Source organism: Vanacampus margaritifer, chromosome 19, assembly GCF_051991255.1.
Source record: "Vanacampus margaritifer isolate UIUO_Vmar chromosome 19, RoL_Vmar_1.0, whole genome shotgun sequence".
Classification (NCBI taxonomy): Eukaryota; Metazoa; Chordata; class Actinopteri; order Syngnathiformes; family Syngnathidae; genus Vanacampus; species Vanacampus margaritifer.
The window spans coordinates 5,343,077-5,359,074 of record NC_135450.1 but is presented as its reverse complement, the minus strand read 5'-3'; the positions used below and the strand labels follow the sequence as shown (position 1 = coordinate 5,359,074).

The following is a 15,998-nucleotide window of genomic DNA, read 5'->3' as shown; positions in this document are numbered from 1 at the left end:
TAATGAAAAGTAAAGCTCGTAAAGTTTGGGGATTTTTTTCAATGTCGAAGTATAACTAAATGTATGTGTGAATGTGATGAATGCTCCACTTGCATTGAGACAAGTGAGTGAAATTTAATTGGCTAATTTTGCACTGTCCCTAATATGGACCAATCAAAACTCGAATGGGCGGGATTTAGATGTCGGACCGTTTTCCCCCCTGTGTTTTTCTGTAGGCAGAAGGCGGGGTCTTGCTCTGACTCAATGCTGGACAGACCGAGTTACCAAGGTCGCCGAAAAGGGCCACTCACGCACTTTTTCATTTATTACCTGCTAGAACTACTCCCCAAAGACACAAAGAGGTGAGTTTTCCCACCATTTTTAACCAACTTGTCTGCCCGTTATGATATCTGTGCTTGCTTGAACCCGCTGATTAGTTGCCAAACGGTGTGTATGTATCCCCGTCAAGCCCCTCACTGTCAAATGAGCTCACATGGGAAGAGATGCCGGGGAGGCTAACCCGCTAGCTTCCATTAGCCTCCCTAAGCTCTGCAATGATTCTAACGTTCTGTGGTATCCCTGCGCGGATCATAAAAGCTTCATGCTTCCTGTGCACTTTAACCACCTGCGTTTTATTATTCTGTGCATTAGCACTCCTTCTTTACGGCACTTTTGGTTACCTGGATTGCCTGGGAACTTTAGAAAGTAAAGACACATTAGATTTATTTTGAAGCTATTACTCTCACAAATGATGTCTTAATGCGTTAAATCCTTCATGCCCCGTTAGACTAGCAATTTATCGACATTTGAAATGCCACTGCTCCTGCCAAATAACCTCATGTTGAGGACGTCCCAAGAGGATACCAGCATTGGCATGAACGTGCAGAATAGATGACTTGTTGCTCTGCAGTGGAAAGTAGTCAAAAAGCCAGTGGGAAGCCTCCAGTGTGCTTGTTGGTGGAGATGTATGACTGCAGCAGCTGTCTCTCTTGACGTGGTGCTCTCAAATCTGCCCCTTGGGATGTTGGTGAAAGAAGCACATGTTTTGCTACATTCATGCTTCATTATTTTCATTATGTCTCAGCTCTTATTAAAGGAGACATTGTGCATTTGCCCCATGTACTGTATTAATAACATGTCTATAGCATCGAAATACATCAAGAATAAAATGAATGCTAGTAAACTTGACACACCTTTATTTGTTGTATTGCTGAAATCAGCCTGTTTGCCACGTGCAAGTGAAACAGTTATCATCTCGCCTCACATACCGCAGGGCTAGTGGTGAGTACAGGTTTCTTTACCATGATGACTAAGCGGAAGTGATAAATCTACAAGACGGCATTAATTCTATTTTCCTCCATGGAAGCAACACAAGCCGCTGAATTACACTTGCCAATTTGAATGTTCTCCCCGTGTTCTCTTGTTACTCTGGCTTCCTCCCACATTCCAAAAACGTGCATGTTTGGTTCATTGAAGACAAAATTGTATGTAGAAGTGAAGTGAGTTTGAAGAATTTGTCTTTTTTTGCCCAGCGAATGGCAAAAACAAATCCAGGGTGTACCCTGCCTTTCGCCCAAAGTCAGCTGGGATAGGCGCCAGTTACTTACAAATAGGGCTGAAACAATTGATGGCATAACAGATAACTCAAATAATTTGGTTACAAAAAAGTCAAAGTAAAATCATATGAATGTGAAATTTTTATTTCACATCTTCACATGTGAAACTTCAATTTCATATTCATACAATCAGCAGTTTTTTTTAACACACAGACTGGCTAACAGTTAGCTAGTTAATAGCCAGCTCTTAACCATCTTAACACTTTTATTCACTGACACCCACGTCACTCACAAGGCCAGGTTCCACCTTTTCAAACCCAATACACTCTAAATACATTGAAAAACAAAACTGAAAATGACAGAGTTTTTCTTTTAAGTTTTACCTATAATTGAACCACGGACATGCTCTCAAAAGCATTATTAGGCGTGGGTAGATTACGACACACCATCTAGTTAGTGCGAGCTTTGCTAGCTAGCTAACTAGCCGGCTAGCTAGTGCGGCTAAACACGTTGCACAGTCGCTGTTGAGTTAGTAATAACCGCCTCTATAATGCTTCTGACAAATTCTCAGAAATGGATAACAAAAAGTAATTAAACAGAAGAAAGTGAAACCATGCTAATTGCTAGTCAAAGATTGACATGTTATCTTTTAGTGTTGTCTTATTTATATTGTTTAATAAAACCCTTGCTTCAGGTCATTGGGAAGGGATTAACCTGCAAAAAATTGCTCCTCAAAATTAAAAAGTTACTCCTCAAATGAACTGATTGATTTGCACAACTGCTCGTCAAACAAACAAAAAACAGTTAATTCTGAGCCTTGCCAGTCTAGTATTTTATGTCATGATTTGACCTTTGCAAAGTGCTGAAATGCACCAACAAATGTGGGCTCTTTGTGTACATTTTAGACTGAAATGCTCTGCTCTATAAATCATGCTTTTCATGGTTCTCCTTTTACTAGAATGGCACCCTTTTGTTGGTGAGAGAGCATACAGCAACAGCTGCGAATCACAGCTAACGTGTGTGTGTGTGTGTGTGTGTGTGTGTGTGTGTGTGTGTGTGTGTGCGCGCGCAAGTTTGTATTATTTTACCAATCTCAATTTGTCTCTAATTGCAGCATTTACGGAATGCTGCTCAAATATGGCTGGGCGATAGGTACTGTGGATAAACCTTGTGTCGCATATATCAAGCCTTTTTGTATGTTTGTGTATAAATATTAAAAGACCAATTTTTAGCATCGGTTCTGTCCATAAATGCTTTGGTAAGTTACTGTATAAGGCTGAACTGGACATGGCTATGCAGTAAATGTACACTTTGCGTGTGAAATGTTAGCACATATGCTACTACTTAGCTGTGTATACCACCGTTAGTGCTTCGTTTGTGATTTACTGTACTTGTGCCTTCCCAGACTAAACACAACACAAATGCCTGTCCACCATTTTTGAAAGAAATCACCTTGAGACTGGTACACGTATTTACAGTTGGCCTGAATCCGTGTTGAATGCTTGTTGGCAAGACAATCATTACAATAAAAACGACAATGTAGTTACTCAATAAGCTAACAGTTATCTTAGCCTTGTCTATGTATGGCATGGTATGGCCCATAGGATATGATTGAATGCTTCAGTAACTCTCAGTTTATGTTCTCTGTAAAGGCAGAAATACTTTCCGCAAATCAAAATCAGACATAATGTTGGGTTAAAAAAAAACAAACAACAACAATATTGACATGTTAAATCTACTATATAATTTGACACATTTGCGGTACAAAAAAAATCATCAGAATAGGGGATTTTTTTTCCTTCTTCTTTGTTTTAGTAGTAACTTTACTAACTTCCCATTTTCGTAGTACAGTACTGCAATTGCTGTTAGAAATGACACCCAACTTAGAGAAACATTGGTCGAATAACTGTTTTCATAATGTTAGAGGTTTTTAGAGCTGGAGGCCACCTCCAAATTCTATATGCAGGAAAAACCCAGAGGTGTAGGGCTTATGCTATTGCTAGGTAGGTTTATTCTGTTGTGAAATTTAATATACAGTATAATAACGGGCACAAACATTCTGACCCATATGTACATTTTGACACTAAAAACGAGAGCAGTTGTATTTAATAGGGATGTACCGAAATGAAAACGGTCGACCGAAAATGAAAAATGCTTGACCGAAAACCGAAACGCCGAAAAAAAAGTATGCCAATTTTTACTATCATTGCATTTATTATAATTAATTACAATAATAATAATATTATAAAGTATGTATTTAGCACTGGCATATTAACCAAGCACAATATAAATTGAAATGTGCCCACACCGCAGACATGTTGGCTAATTAAACACCACACCGCACTACATTAAACACCAAACGAGGTTTGAGCATTTTCTGGCGGTGTGATTGCCATATAGTCAATGTAGTTCGCACAGGTGGGGACGAATGCGTGCGGCGGGACAAGGTGTGGCGCACTTAAAATCGGCACATTCACATATTCACTAACGTTTCAAAATAAATAAATACATTTGCAAAGTGACACACAGCGTCCTGTACAAGTCTTTCGCCACCCAGAGATATTAGTAAGTGTTTCCATGTTTAAAACTGTTGCTAGCAATAGTGCTAGCATTAGATAAAGTATTTAGCACGGCCACCAGGATGCCGGTGAAAAAGTGGAAGCGTTCGAGGGGCTTTTATAAAAAAAAAAAAAGCTATACATCGATGGCCAACTATTCCGGAACCCCAACTCCACTCCCTGGCTGTTCTAAACGGCATTGGTGGAACTAAACTTTGTTTGATTATTAGATGTATACATATACTGTATATGTGGTTATAAAACCTAAAATATGAATACTCATTATGTTTAGGCTATATTATAAATATATTATTAAATACATAACTATATCTAAAGTATATTTAAACAAAAAATCAAGTTACCAGTTACTGGTGTATTTTTATGTTTAATCCCCGCTAACTTCCTTCACTTTCACCTCCCTACCCGTTTTTTCACTGTTATATTTACTTACACGTCACCTCATATTTTACACAAATTACATAAACCACCTAACCACTTTGATTCTATCCTATAACATGCCAATATTGACAAATGGCCTATGCAGATATATACACAGGACTGAGTCCATATTGTTTGTATGCATAAATTAGCTCTGGTTTCCTGGAATGTTTGTGGCGCTCGCTCACAAGCAAAAAGAATAAAAACTTTAGACCATCTCTTAAAATTAAAAGCAGATATTTGCCTCCTACAAGAAACCCACCTACAAAAATCTGAAGAAAAATTACTTATTGATAAGAATTTTAGCCAAGCGTACTCTGCCCCTTATAACAGTAGACAAAGAGGAGTCTGTATACTCATACATAAGAATTTACTCTTTACTCTAAATAATACAATAACAGACCCAGAGGGCCGATACATTATTATTCAGGTGACTATATTTAATAAAATATATACACTTGGTAATTTATATGCCCCTAATAATGATGATCCGGCCTTTTTCCATGAATTTTTCTCTCAGCTGTTTGATTTAGCAGCGAACTCTACTATTATTATTGGAGGAGACTTTAACACAGTCTTAAATCCATTAATTGACCGTTCTAATAATACAACATGTATAAAGCGATTACAATCTACTAAAGTAATAGGGAAATATATGGATGATTTTGGCCTCGTCGACAGCTGGAGACTTAAAAATCCAAATAAGAAGGAATTTACCTTCTTTTCCGCTGTGCACAGACAGGTCTTTTTCAAGAATCGATTATTTTCTTACAAATAACTCTATTGCTGATAAAACTGTTACAAAAATACATCCTATTATTATTAGCGACCATGCACCAGTCTCCCTTTCCCTACAAGTTGATTATACCTTTAAACCACCACCGACATGGCGTTTTAACATCTCACTGCTAAACGACGCAGAGTTTGATAAAAAAACAAAAACAATTCTTGTTAACTGGAAAAATAAACAAACTCTGAAGATCGACCAATGGTCTAACCTCCTCATAAATCACATTTTAATGGAAAAAATATCTGCCTCAAATAAAAAACAAATATCAAAATTTATAGAAACATGGTCTACGTATATAGAATTTTTTAACCTAATTCTGGTTACTTAATTCTGTCTGTTAGCGAGAGCCACCACATCGTGATAACTTACATTGATGTTTCTGCATTTGGCAATTTATTATTATATTATATTATTAGTATGGGATTTTTTTTTTAATAGGCTTTAGGTGAACTGATGAATACACACACGCTCGCACGCACACACACACCCACATACACATACTCACCCACATCCAAAAAAAAAAAATATATATATATTTTTTTAAATTATTATTTATTTATTTTTATAAAAAAAAAAAAAAGGAGAGCAATGATGATGTCAAATCGAATGAACAATACTGAGCTTTCCTGGAAAAAAAAAAAAGATAAAGTATTTAGCACGGCCACCAGGATGCCGGTGAAAAAGTGGAAGCGTTCGAGGGGCTTTTATAAAAAAAAAAGGGGGGAGGGGGCGTTGCAGGAGAAAGAGTGGCTCACCTGTACTGCAGTACACGGCAGTTCTGTCTTTTTTCGATCCGCTTAACTGTTGTACATCAAGTGACGCCCCTCTCCTCCGGTGTGCGCAATGACCCTGGGAGCTGCTGCGACCGACCGGTGCAAACTCACACGGTGAAAAGCCAGCGAGAAGAAAAGGGGGACACTCACCCCCGCGTTCGCTGTTTAATTCAAACAGACACTTGCTTGCAGTGTGTTTTTTTTTTTTTGCTTGCGTCACCACAACATCCTATTTCAGCTTTAATTTTATAAATTTAATAATTTTAATAAATTTCGGTGGCCGAATATTCGTTGCATCACTAGTATTTAATTTTCTCTCTAGGATGGATAAATTATAAACTTGTTTCACAAGCAAAAAAACATTTTGGGGTACAGGGTAAGATAATCTTATTGCAGCTGTTGAGGTTGATGTAAAGTTAACAATTAACCTCAGGTGTTGTTGCCTTTTATAATAACAAACCAGTAACTCAAAGTTTCAGTTTGTGTTTGGGCAATTGTGTGAGCATGCGTGTTCTGCATCATGATGACTCATATTGAATTTTTTTGCAGTTCATCGTGAGTCCTATTTCAGTTTTCTCACAGTTCAGAGTGACTGTAACCGAAACAAAAAACAGGATATAGCATCTTCACACATTCTCAAAGAAATTATCATTTTATCGCATGGTGCTTATGTTGCTGCATTTAAAGGGGTGGTTTACTTTTTGTTGACTAGGTACATTATCGTGAGCTTTTTAACTTGCTGTTTTTGTTGTTTTAGAAACTGTTCCATCAACTTTATGCCGAGACATTTCATTCATCAACAGTATGAAGCTAGACTGCTTGTAAATCTTTATTCAAGAGCCTTTTGATAATACTTAAAAGAGTTTTACCAATGCCTAGCTGACAGTTGCTTTATATTACCATCTGACTGCTCATGCTAACTACTAGGTTGCTAAACACTTAGTAGTAGTTATGTTACTAATGATTAAATCCCCAAATGTAAATTACTACAGGGGACGTGTTAAGAAAAACTTATTGTTGGGTCTCTACTGTGCTTTCCTTCCCATCAAGTGTGAGACTTCACACACAAATAAAGCCCCTATCCCACTGAGGGGCGACCATATCCGCTAGCGAATGTTGATTTCATGTAAGGGTTCGCTCAAAGTTGCAGCGTTTCCTAAATGCTCTCTAAACATTCTCTAAACAGTTTTAATGGGTTTTCTTGTCCCAAGGACATTTTGAACAAGAAAAACCCTTTAAAACTCTAGGCAAATGTCCGGCGAACCTTTGCGAACCTTGAACTTCCTGACATGAGTGCACATTTACTACCTTTGCCAACACTCGGAAATATTCACTCTTCAGTGGGATACTTTTGATTGTAGTCTGACTAATTTATGTAAGACCACTCCATATCTTAGTTTATTCTTCTTTCAGTTCCTCTGTCAATGACTTTGCAGCTAAGCTGGAAGAAGATCTGCTTTTTCTTCTCCCTTATTTTATTTTTTTAACTTTAACGCACACAATTGACAAGTGTTTTGGTGGCTTTGTGAAAAAAAGGAAAACAAATACAAACGATACTTTTAAGGGCTCACTTTTCTGTTCAAATCGGTCTTTTTGTTTTGAGAACAAATAGCCACCGCGCTAGCTCAGCCCTTTGCCATCATGGTCAAAATATATCGTTTATCAGTGACCTTTTACTAAGACACCTGGTAACTGTGTTAAATTGTGGCGAAAAATGTTTCCTTAAAACTAAATTTAGGTTTGTCTTGGACCTGGACAAAAACAATGTATTAATTTTCTGGGTTTTATGTTGAATTTTGTTCGGTTTCACCTCAGATTTCAAAAGGCAAAGCTGGGTCAATTTTCTACCTCCAAGTCTGAAATCTAGTGTTAAAGTGACATTAGTCTTTATCTATCTATCTAGCTAGCTAGCTAGCTAGCTCAGAACAGATATTTTGATCTGTCACCATTTGAAAGCAGGTATGAAATTGTAAATTGTAAATTTAAAACTAAGTGTCAGTAACCGCCAACAGGAACGCTATTCAGTCTCACAATTTGGCAAACAGGATTAATGAATCTGAGCCGTGGGTGAAGCTTATCTCTTTAAGAGCTTAGCATTTGAACTCTTAAAAACACAATCCTTGACTGTTCATCGGGATCATGTTATTGTTGTTGTAGTGCTGCTATTCTCCCATGTTTATTATTATTCATTGTTGGCAGTCGTCTGTCACCTCCTGTTTCCATTCCCCTCTGAGGAAATGACTTGTTCATAGTAAACTACAGTACATGTCATAATGTGACCGTGACAATCAAACTGACTGCAGCGAGTTCCTCTTTTACCCCAACCTGGCTGCCTGCTTGACTTTACCGCCGTGTGCAACTGCTGTGCTGCCTCATGACCCTGCACGCTTCCTGCTCATGTTTCACTTTTACGCATCTTCTTGTCAAGCAAGACAACAGCTCTCTCTGTGTGTGAGTGTTTTCAGCCTCCTTTATGCTCTTGTTGCCCACTCATGTACCAGGTGAAGTGCAGGCAATGCGCTGGATTTATGTTTACTGTCAGTGTACTTGGTAAAGTTCCATGACTGGATAAAAACCCTAGTTGGCTGTATAAATGGGTTGCAGAAGAAATCAAAAAGGGAAGTACGTTTTTTAATAGCTCCCATGACTGTGGCATAATGTTGCAATACAAAATAGTCATATTTGGTGTAGAGCTGTTTTGCAAGCTATAGTTTGTTAGCACATTTTACACCTTTTAATACGTTTGAAACAAGTGTTGTCAGGTGCAGGAATTTTGACATAGTTAATGTTGTTATAGCTTTCAAGAGGTTTCCATCTCTTGTGTTAATTTTGATTATGAATGTTAATTCCTCTTTTACAAAGATGTTTTGTATTTAGTAGTAATTGTTTGCAATCTGAAATCACCAAATTAATAATTAAAGAATTGGAAGCATGAATAGAAATATAATATAATACTTAAATATGTTGGTTAATCAAGTTCTTAGTTTTGTGGCCTAGTGGTGATAAGGCATAGACTGTAAGTAGTCATCTTGTTAAAGTACTGCAGCTAAAAAACAAACAAACAAGGGAACAGAAGGGTTTGATACTTATTTTTTCTTCACTTTTGTACATCTGACTGTTAGTTAAATAATTATACTAATAGCCAGATTGTAAACTTATTTAGTAGCTGATTGTAGCTTTTCAGCTAAACTTAGCAAATGCCCCAATGAACTACAAGCCTGCACTTCCGTTGTACACTCAGCCAACTTATATATTTTCGCTTCACTTCTTCCTAAGAATATTGTAGAAAATACTGAAAATTTAGCAAAATATCAAGAGTTTTATAATGAAAGCAAATTCATTCACACCAGCTGCCACGAAGGACAAATCTTCAAGATGTACAAGTCGAATTATATTCCTATCTAGATGCTACGGGTGTCATCACATAATTGATATGTAAATATATCAATACGGAGGCGTCAGAATCGAGTGCACATTCATTCATAAAGCATGTGTTAATTAAACTTACCTTACCTGGTGAAGAACTGTATGTGCTTCAATATCAGGTTGTCGACCTTAGCTAAGGAATTTCTCTCCAAAAGTGTTGCATTTTCGCCTTGCGCTGGATTGACAGCAACTGGATCAGGACCCACGGTGTAGTCATGGTTCATGAAAATGCAGTTTTGACCAGACGTGTCTACTCTGTAATCTTTCCCTTCTTTGGGTAGCATCCAAACACCTAGTCTTGAAAGGGGGAAGAAGTAGGTTTGTTTTTTATTGATATAATTATTTAATTGTTATTTATTTTATTATTTTATTTTACTTTTAATTTTATTCATTTTATTTCATAAATTTTTCATTGTTCCACTAGAACAAAATAAGGACAATATGTCCCCCTCCCGCCCCATTTTACTGTATTTTATATATTTTATCTATCTTTAGTCAAGTTTATTTATATAGCCCCTAATCACAAAATATATTTAATTTATTTCATTCATTTAAGTTAAGGTATAGCTGTCTATGCAACATTTACGCAGTTGGCAAAGCATTTCAGACTTTGCCTGACTAGCATTTTACTACTCATCCACATTCCCACTGACCACAGCAGGCGCATCTATTACTAATGTTTTATTGATGAGAGATGGAACTCGGAGATCAGCGTATAAGGATTGGAGCAACTATTGTAGGTTTTAATCTTGGAAACATGGTTATTCACTTAAAGGTTTGTTGGTTTGTATGAGGGAAAATGTTCATCTCAGCTCATTTTTAAGTGATTAGCACTGATCTCCCACAATATAACCACCATTTACCGGAAGCTACAAACAAGTTTGTTTTGATAGGCGCCACCCTTGAGTCTGTGCTGGCATTGCCGTTTTTTTATAGAAAAGTCTTCAAAGTTGCTTTCTGTGTGTGTGTGTGTGTGTGTGTGTGTGTGTGTGTGTGTGTGTGTGTGTGTGTGTGTGTGTGGTCTTGTTTTTGTAACATAGTGGGGCCAACATTCTGGGATTTCACAGAGCTGTTGGGCCCACCCGGTTGTCCATGTGGGGCCATTTTGCTGGGCCCCACAAGTTTAGACCTCTTTTTGAGGGTCAAGACTTGGTTTTAGAGTTTAGGTTTGAATTGGGTTATGGTTGAGGTTAGGGTAAGGAATAGGGGTAGGCAATGATTTTTGATGGTTGGGGTTAGGGGAAGGGGCTAGGAAATGCATTATGTCAATGATATGGCCGCGCAAATATAGTAAAACAAACCTGTGTGTGTGTGTGTGTGAGAACAATAATAATGGTAGCTGTGTGTAAACAATGGTTGACTGCTTGCTCTCATAATGAAAACATATCTGAACCAAAGAAATTCACTGCATTCAGTGGTTTGATTCCGTTAAAACAAGCGTTTCTGTGATTACTTAACCCTCGTGTGAACTAAACAAGGGGACCGAAATCACTTAAATTGAAGTGTAAACACGGCACTGACATTTCAGCAGGTGAAACAAATGGTAGGATCTGAAATGACAAATGTATTCAGCAGACATAACTTTTTGTTGTTCGCAAACTCAGTATGTCCCCAACACTGTCCAATCAGGTTGGGAGTTTGTAAATGCATTTTTATGTGCAAATTATATTTAGTCTGTGATATGAAGTGAAACAAACCAAATGTGTGCACTTTTTAGTCCGCTCCAACAAGTGTGAAGTCAGCATTTATTTCTTATTGCCCATCACCAAGACTTGGTAACTTCATTGAGCTTGATAACTTCACTGACTTTCACCCGTCAGAGGATCCTTTTAACAGTTTTCTTCATGTTCTCATATACACACCAGCTAGCATACATCGGCTTCACACACGCCCCAGTCATACATAGACATGGTTCCCTTTGTATCTGCAGTCTTGTTGACATGCATGGCTTGGTCGAACAGAAGTGGCATTGAGCAGAGAGGAGTTGGAGGAATTTTTATGCTGCAATGGTTGCTAGTGGTCAGACTACCACTGACTCTGCCTCCTCCTCTTCAAATACCAGACTCCCTCCTTTACTTTCCCTCTTGCCTCTTGCCCTGGCTTGTTTTCCTCTCTCTATTGTTCCTTGAAACACGTGTCGCCAGGGTCTCCACACACACTTTCTCCTCGTGTCACAGTACAGTCTTCAAAAGCCATAGTTACATCCTACCAAATATTGGAATCCACATCGACCTCAAAGATATCCATGAAAACACCTGTATTTTCTGCCATTTACATATAATAGTGTATAGAATTACCATAATTAACAAATACCCATTCCTAATGAATGCTATGAGTCTGTTTCCTCTTCAGCTGCACCTCTTCATCTCCCCATCAGTGGCCAGATGTGAGAGAGGGAAAGTAGTGACTTTGTAATGAATCAGTTGAAGATTTAGCCATCAGGCCTGATTCTGTTGTCACTGACTCAAGCAAGTGTGTGGTTATACAGTGGCGGGTGTACGATTTATACAGTCAGAACTTTGTATTCAGTAAATAGCTGTGCTGGCTGTATTTAATAGACCCCTAGTGTGGTTGAAGCAGGAACTTCTTTAAGTGTGGCTAGCCTATTAGAGCAAAACAGTTCAATCCTGTTTTGGCGTGTGAAACGGATCAGAAGAGGAAACGATAACGTGTCAGTGATAAAGCAGAGAGAAGTAAAGCTGCCATTCTTGTGATGTCGCAAGGCAGGTTTCCACTTTGCGCTCTCTCACTACAACACACCCGACCCATGCCCATATTAGGGCAAAATGCAGGCAACCTCCTGGCAAGCTATGCTCAACCCCCAACACACCACGTTGTCACATTTGCTCCAGTGAAGGGAACCCAAGAGAGGTTCTGCTCCTCTAACCCAATTTGAAGGCCAATTTCCCTTGCCAGAAAACACACACACAACTGTATTGTGGAGTATCTCTGTTCATTTCATGCCTCACTTTTGGGGCAGTGGTAATTTTGGCGAGTCAACACCTTGTCATGCAACAATAATGACACATTTGAGCATTAATGGTTTATGACGTTTTTTGCTTGTTTTCTCTAACCCATTTAAAAGCCCCTGAGCTGTAACCAATCTATCAGCCAATCATAAACTGTTGGCATGCAGAATGCAGACATGACTCGTTACAGTTGTCACATAGAGGCACATGCTCATGCATCCTCATTTACTCATGGGAGCGCAACAGCCTTCCAGCCAATTGAACCTTCACTCATCTGACCCTTTTGTGACCCCTTGCGATTGAAGACTACAACTCATAATGAGCCACATGGGTCCCCTTCTACCCAAACATCAGCCTACGCATTGCTCACACTACAGTAGGAGTGTGTGGGGGGACATTGACTACGTTATTTGTGCACAAAAGATCCCCTTGCGTGACCCAGAGCTAGGGTTCCTATGGTGGATTTGATGCTCGATCATGTAAATAATTGATTTCCATGTTCAAGCCTGTAAACAGAACAGCTGTCACGCCATGTTCCCAAATGCTGAGCAAAACAATTGAGTCAATGAGCTATTTTGACTTTAATAAAGGATGATTTCATACAGTATATGTATATTTTTCTTCAGATTTGTATTTTCTGGGTTTTTGTTTGTTTTTCTTTTGTCTTGAACACCAAGATGGCTGCCCCTTGTCACGTTGCTACTGGTACATATTTAAGAAAGCAGATGGAATTCAGCAAAAATTGGAGACTTTGTTATGTCTATTCTCCTACAGTCATGAAAGTCTGCAAGTTATACCAAAGAAGAACAAATCAATACACTGCGGTCTGCTGTTGTCTGCCAGAATGCAAAGATATGATAATGACTTAGTGGCTCCATCACAGAGCACAGGAAAGAGGCAAAGGGTGGCAGTAAGTCATATACAGTATGTGCAGGTCTCAAGTTACTGTAGAAAAAAATAAAATGAAGCAAGTTGAGTCAAATGGTTATGTAGGTTAAGTAAGTCAACTCATACAATCTTGTGTAGTCCTAATTTATATTGGAGTGATAAATATTTTTTCACTGATCATTATAAAACAAAAAAGTAGATTTATAGCTCTAAAAATTAAATGAACACACAATAAGTACATTTACATCTCATAAAATTAATTAAGAGTATGCAACTAATTCATGCATAATAATAAAACAAAAAAGTAGATTTATAGCTCTAAAAATTAAATGAACACACAATAAGTACATTTTCATCTTTTAAAATTAATTAAGAGTATGCAATTAATTCATGCATAATAATATTATTTAGAAGTATTATTTAAAAGAAGCCCTGCCACATCAAATATGGTGGATACACTGACATCCAAAATGCAACTCAAAATGGAGTCTATGTATACATTTCTATGCTTAAACAACAATTGTTTTTCATTGTAGTGTTTTATAATAACCATCTCCATAATATCTAATTTATCACTTTATTGTATTCTTACTTAAATGTGCAATAACATGAAGTTTAGTTTAGTTCATATTTAATCAGCTATTGATAGCCAAACTGTCAAACTAGCGCACAGTAGCTAGCTTAGCTTCACTGTTACACAGCTAGCTTACTTGTGTGGTAATCAGTAAGTAGACTTTCCACCGAGCTGATGGGCTATATCAATTTTACACATTTTGGTCATTTTGTCATCATCTGTAATGTCAAATTAAGTTTGACCGCCACTGATAGATTTTTGGCGCTACCTGTTAGTATGTAACGATTGTACTAACGTTCTTTTGCTGCTTCCTTCTGTGCAATCGTGTCTGCTAATCAATACCTGTACCGCTTTCCTTTGTGGTGCAATACTGCCAATGCAATGCTTCAAATGATTGAAGTATCATAGGTATCGATAAGGCATTTAAACAAATTCAGCTAAAAAGATATAACCACCTCCTTTTACACTTGGCGGAGGTAGTAGTCACTCTCATCCCTCATATTTTTATCAGCCAACTGAAGGAATGATTGGGCTTTCGGTGTTCTGCCAACAATCGTCCCTACCAAGGTTTCAAATGAAAACACATTTATCCTTAAGGATCATCCCATCTGTCAGTTTGGCTCACCACAACTCTTGAACTCTCTCACCAGTGTTGCAGGACGGGGAAAAAATGTTTGCCAACCCCAAGGGGGAGATGAGCAGATACATCCTTTCCATCAAGAAAAGACTTCTGTGCAGTTATTTGCTCGTTTGAATGAAAAGTTGTCTGGTTCTGATAAAACTGCTTCTGTGGAGGATCGCATAATCTCGTCTAAAACCGTTGCTTTAGGTATACTTGTAAGCCTTGCTTTTTTGAAAATATCAACACTGGTTAGGAACAATGGGCAATTATGGAAACAATAATCATCACATTTTTATTGATATTGATGTCACGCTTAATAAAAATAATTACAGTATTTCAAAACTTTATAAATATTGTGAAATTGAAGCCTCTTGCATTTTCATTCCGCTGCAGCCAACCACACCTTTACTACATTTGCACTTTTGCGGCATTGCATCCTTTGCACACATTCAAACATCTCCTCATCTCCTTTACCTCTTTATCATCTTTATTTTAGCGTATTTTGTTGTTCTATTTTTATTCTCACAAGTCTTGGGACCCCTTGAGCTAACCTGGGATCTTGGATATCGTATTTCGTGCCATATTATGTGGAAATGTGTGTTGGTACAACAATACAAAGTGTTTCTACAGTGTTTGTGTGAGAATATTTGTTATGTGAAGCAATGTCACTCCCGAAAGTCAAAGCTAATTTCCTGTTGGCATGTCAATGGGATTTTACATAGACTTTAGCATCAGCACTGGCAATGTTTTTGAAACGGTTTTACATTAAACTGCACGCTAAGTGAGGGCAGCATCAAATAACATCACAAGCTTGCTGTGCTGCTAATAATGATAATAATAAGGATTAGGGGTGTGAATCGCCTAGTACCTGGCGATTCGATTTGTATCATGATTCATAGGTCATGATTCGATTCGATACCAATTAATCCCAATGCGAATCTATAAATTGATTATTGCGAATATATATTTTTTTTTTTACTCAAATTTAGAAAATACTAATCAGTAAACTTGTACATGTACACTGTAAGATTTGTATGAAAATGTATTTATTCATCTGAAAATTCAGGCCTATAACTGAGCCACTGCATTTAACAAACATGGTTTGCAGTCTGTTTCATGTTTGAACAGCACGGAAATAAAATATGAAAGCTTAATGTTCTGTTAATATAACAGTCTTCCATGCTTAATGTGTAAATACTAACCCTAAGTAAGACGTTTTGTTGAATATTCCCATACAAAAATCGATTCGGCCGCATATTGAATCGATTTGAGAATTGCGCGCTGTAATATTGCGATATATTGCCGAATAAATTTTTTCTAACACCCCGAATAAGGATGATGATGATGATGATAGCTTAGATTTATATAGCAGCTTTCAAGGGACCCAAGAATGTGTAAAATATCTACATGTATTAGCTGTGTGCG

General features: G+C 37.8%; 1 protein-coding gene across 4 annotated transcripts in view; it reads left to right on the top strand.

Annotated features, from left to right (window-relative positions):
- Positions 1-215: 215 nt before the first annotated feature.
- The window catches only part of fam49a (family with sequence similarity 49 member A), a 31,027-nt gene continuing 15,244 nt past the window's right edge, over positions 216-15,998 (top strand). For all 4 annotated transcript variants that reach the window (XM_077553178.1, XM_077553175.1, XM_077553177.1 and 1 more), the window contains exon 1: positions 216-341. The gene's annotated coding sequence lies outside the window, so the exon portion shown is untranslated. The remainder of the gene's footprint in view (positions 342-15,998) is intronic.